At 39.1% G+C, this 5,000-nt stretch overlaps 1 protein-coding gene and 1 long non-coding RNA gene across 2 annotated transcripts in view; one reads left to right on the top strand and one right to left on the bottom strand.

Moving 5' to 3' along the window:
• Positions 1-5,000, top strand: part of LOC144979821 (guanine nucleotide exchange factor VAV2-like) — a 132,752-nt gene that overhangs the window by 85,990 nt on the left and 41,762 nt on the right. The window lies entirely within an intron of this gene.
• Positions 3,953-5,000, bottom strand: part of LOC144979822 (uncharacterized) — a 9,999-nt gene continuing 8,951 nt past the window's right edge. The window contains exon 2 of the long non-coding RNA XR_013646779.1: positions 3,953-4,279. This is a non-coding gene — a long non-coding RNA (uncharacterized LOC144979822). The remainder of the gene's footprint in view (positions 4,280-5,000) is intronic.

Here is a 5,000-nt window from a genome sequence, read left to right as displayed (position 1 = left end):
AGGCTTCGGATACTGCATGAATTATCTCTCTCCCCCGGGCGCGTTTACCAGGTATTTTTCCACAACTTGCCAGGTATTCATTCTTATCTTTCCTTACTATGTGTCCGAAAAAGGATAGTTGTCGATCCACTATTAAGGGCATTATTTCCTTTGTTGGTATGTTTGTTTTAGCACTTCTTCGTTCGTTTTGTGTGGGGGTATAAAATATTCTCTGCATCCTTCTCAACACCACATTTCAAAAGCTTCAATGTTCTTTTGTGTTTCTGCATTTGCAGTCCAGCTTTCGCATCCGTAGAACAAGATTGGCCACACGTAGCACTTCAAGACTCGGAATCTAATCCCGAACGACATCTGTTTGTTTTTCAAAATGTTTCCCAGGTCCATGAAGGCCTGTTTGGCTTGAGTTATTCTTGCTCGTATGTCCTCGGTTACATCTTCCATCTGTTGTCACTATTGAACCTAGGTATTTAAAACTTTCTACGTTGGTAAGCTGCTCGCCGTGAATCGTTATAATTGCAGGTGTGTTGTTTTTGGGGTTTTTCTGTATTACCCATGCATTCTGTTTTGGTGATATTCACTTCCATTCCCTTGGCTTCACTATCTACTACCACTTTGTCAACAATCTTTTGAAGTTGGATTTCTGATGTTGCAATGAGTACCGTATCGTCTGCGTATCTTATATTATTTATGTTGTGACCTCCTACTTTTATTCCCTCCATATTATTTATGCCCCTCATGATTGTTTCTTGGTATAGATTAAACAGATCTGGTGAGGCAACACACCCTTGACGGACTCCTTTCTTAATAGGAATGGAATTTCCTGTAGAGTTTCCGATTTTGATAGATGCCTGCTCGGTGTAGTATAATGTTTTGCATGAGTCTGAGGTCTTTCTCATCAGCGCCAATGGAGTGCAGTTGTTTTAGTATTTCTTCGTGGCGTACTCTATCAAAAGCTTTTTTGTAGTCGACAAAACAGAGGTATAGTGGGGTCTGAACCTGTATAGCTCTTTCACTTAAAACAACGGAGGAGGTATATTGCGTTCCTTGTCCCTCTGTCAGGTTGGAATCCATAATCGTTCTTCTGCGATTTCGGGTTAATCTTATTCCTTAGCCTGTTGATAATTATACGCAACAGTATTTTGTTGATGTGACTTATTAAACTTATAGTTCTAAAATTTTCGCATCTGACTGCACCTGCTTTCTTTGGTATTGCTATGAAAATAGAGTTACAGAGATCTTCTGGAATTTTCCCAGTATTGTATATATTGTTGAATAATATGTGAAGTTCATCAATTGCTAGATCTCCTAGGCTTTTTAATACCTCTACAGATATTTCATCAGGGCCTGTTGCTTTACCATCCTTCATTCGTTCCATGGCATGTTCAATTTCACTTTTGGTGATGTTTGGTCCCGCTTAATGGTTCTTTGAATTTCAGTGGTGGTTCATTTCTATTTGGATCATTGTACAGTTCGCCTATGTATTCTACCCATCGGCTTTCTATATGTGTTCTTCAAATAGCAGTTCCCCTTGTTTGTTTTGGATACAACTTCCTGCTGCTTTGCTTTTCCTTTTCCCTGATAGTTCTTTATTCTTTGGTGAGCTTGTTGGGGGTTGGGTTTGTATTCTCTTTCGATTTCGCAGCATTTCCAGTCTAGATAGTTCTCGTGTGCCTCGATGCATTTGGATTTAATGTGGTTGTTCAATGTTTGGTATTCTGCAGACCCTCTGTTGCATTTTCGTCTTTCTTCAAATAGGTTTAGAATTTCATTTGTCATCCATTCCTTTTTGCTGTTTGTTTGAGCTATTGGTAAAATGCTTTTCTGTAGTTGCTTTGACACACTTTTGGAATATATCAAATTGTTTTTCACATTTTTCGTTATCAGGTTCACTTTGGCTTGTATCATGAGTGCATTTTCAAATTCTTCTCTCATTTTTGTTTGTATGCCAATTGTCTTTGCATAACCTGTAATCCCTCTTTATTCTACCAGCTGTTCTCTGAATAGCTTTAACTTTATCCTTACTGTACAAACAACTGGGACATGGTCACTGTCTACATCGGCGCCTGGGTAGGTTTTGCAATTTAATATGCCATTTCTGAATCTTGATGATACTGCTATAAAGTCTATCTGGTTCCTTGCTCTGTCCCCTGGTGATTGCCATGTCCAGGTTCTTCTTGGGTGTTGTTGAAACCAGGTGTTTGAAATCATTAATTTATTTGTTCTACACCAATCTGCCCAGATGTTTCCTCGTTCATTACTGTCTCCGAGTCCATGTGGTCCGATTATGTCACCATCTCTGCCTCTGCCAATCTTAGCATTTAGGTCCCCCATTACCATAAGGACTTCTTGTGATTTACACATTCGTTTTGCTTTGTCTAGTGAATGGTAAAACTCTGTCATATCTGCATCTGTCGCCTCTTCTGTTGGTGCATAAACTTGAATAATATTGGTGTCAACTACAGGTCCTCTTAGCTTAACCAGCAAAACTCTGTCTGAGATTGCTACGTGCCCTTTGTAAAATTTGGTTGATTTTTGGTCTAAGATCATCCCTACTCCTTTTTGGAAAGAGGTTCCACCACTCCATATGATCTTATATGTCATGTTGTTTTCTTGTTTTGACATGTTCCCTGCTCTTTCCATCTCATCTCTGCCAGGCCAAGAATATTTATTTGGAGCCGTTTCATTTCTTTTAGAATGTTGTTTAGTTTTCCTTTTGGGCACAGGTCCTGACATTCCATGTCCCAATTTTGGTTTTGTCACATTTGTTAAATTTATTTCGCCTAGTAACTGGCTGACGGTTCGGTGTGACCTGACGAACATCACGCTCCCAACCGAGCGAGGCAGCAGTCTTTCCGTGAAAACATGCTCCCCTTTACGCTGTCACCGTTTAACTTTTTGGACTTATTCATGCAGTTAACTCGGCAAAGTTACAAGAATGGTTTGCCATTGCCTATTCTTGTCGCCCTCTGCAGTTGGCCAGCTTGACCTGTTACCGTTCGACACCACGAGGAGGTTGCAGTAGGGCTTGATGATGATCTATCTTTGCAGACTTGGCATCATCCATTTGTCGAACCTGCGATATATATATATATATATATATATAATATAATATATATAATATATATATATATATATATATATATAATATATATATATTCTGTTTTCATCTGGCACTGAATTCTCCACACCCTATATTTCCAATCAAGGACATCGATTTGCCCTGTACATATGCGTGTGTTGATTATTACCGTGCTCCTTCCTGGTCTGGTAGTGTGTCACTCGTATTCAGGCCGATTAGTCCCTTGTTCGAATCCCGCTCTAGGATGCTTAAAGTCGAGTCCTTGGAAAAGCCTCTTCTCTCACATTCTCTCCCCACACTCAGGTGTAAAATGAGTACATGAACTAACTATAAAACAGCGTTGTCTCTGTCGAACCCTCTCCCCCCCCCCCCCCCACCACCACCACCCAAACAAATGTAATATCACCTTACATGTAAAGTTTTGCTGTTGGCTACTGGGCATCACTAGTTGTTAATCGATTTGAGCATGTATAGTGGATATTGCGTTATATAAAAAGTCAAGTACTATTGTGTTTTCATTTTTTTAGTGATATGACATTTTATATGTATTCTGTATGTCTCTGGTTCGAGTCCCGTTGTGTAGGTGACGAAAAAATTGAGCCCTTGGAAAAGACTTCTCGACGTTTCATATTCAAATTTAAAATGGGTCATGAGCCAGTGATGGCGATTCTCTGTTCGAAAAATATAATAAAATAACGATGTAGAGAATGTTTTGTTGTTGACTTTGAACTCATTGTGAAGCGCTTTGTGCTCATTTAATGGACGATTAGCTATATAAAGGCTTTCGGTTTTAGAAGAAATAATGAATAGTTGCCGTTTTTTTTTTTTGACTTACATGTTGTAGTTTTTGTGAGACTTTTGTTTGCTGCCGGTCTCGTGACCACTGTAGCCGTAGTCCTCACATCCCATCCCTGTCAACAGGGAGGCGTCCATCGATTCCATCTTGCGGAGACCCCCGGCGAGAGACGAGGGCCTTTTGGTGACCCCACCCCCTATGCTGTTGCTGCTTCTACTGGTCGTCATCATCATCGGGGTGGTGGCGGTTGTAGGGGAGGTGGGGGAGGTGGCGGTGGTACTGGTGGTGTTGGTGGTGGATTTTGCATCGTTGGTGGTATTATCTTCATCATCTTCTTGGTCATCGAACACAGGCAAGTGATGAATGTCGCCCTCACTCGATCTCTCTTTGCGGATTTTGCTTTCCTGGATAAGAAGACACGTTAGAAATAAATAATTGGATTAGGTTTTTTAGAATTTAAGAAGATTAAAAAAAAAACAACTTAAAAACAAAAACAAAAACAAAAAAAAAAAAACAAACAAAAAAACAAACAAACAAATAACCAAAAACAAAAAAAAAACCAAACAAAAACAAACTTTTCTATGATCACTTTTTGTTTTTGTTGCAACATCCAATGTATTATAAAATATAATACACTTCTTCTTCTTCTTCTTCTTCTTCTTCTTCTTCTTCTTCTTCTTCTTCTTCTTCTTCTTCTTCTTCTTCTTCTTCTTCTTCTTCTTCTTCTTCTTCTTCTCTTCTTCTCTTCTTCTTCTTCTTCTTCTTCTTCTTCTTCTTCTTCTTCTTCTTCTTCTTCTTCTTCTTCTTCTTCTTCTTCTTCTTCTTCTTCTTCTTCTTCTTCTTCTTCTTCTTCTTTTCTTCTTCTTCTTCTTCTTCTTCTTCTTCTTCTTCTTCTTCTTCTTCTTCTTCTTCTTCTTCTTCTTCTTCTTCTTCTTCTTCTTCTTCTTCTTCTTCTTCTTCTCCTTCTTCTTCCTATAATATTACAAAATCAACTGACATCATCGAACCCTATGACGTATTCAACACTGCAATCAATACAAACACACTGCGCATGTTCACACATTGTGAGAAAGGAGTTCTGGTTATCTTTTTCTTTGTGTGTGTGTGTGTGTGTGTGTGTGTGTG

Source organism: Berghia stephanieae, chromosome 9, assembly GCF_034508935.2.
Source record: "Berghia stephanieae isolate SIO BIC M18660-M18661 chromosome 9, UCSD_Bste_1.3, whole genome shotgun sequence".
Classification (NCBI taxonomy): Eukaryota; Metazoa; Mollusca; class Gastropoda; order Nudibranchia; family Aeolidiidae; genus Berghia; species Berghia stephanieae.
Note: the sequence above shows the minus strand (reverse complement) of the source record. Positions and strands in the feature narration are given on the sequence as shown.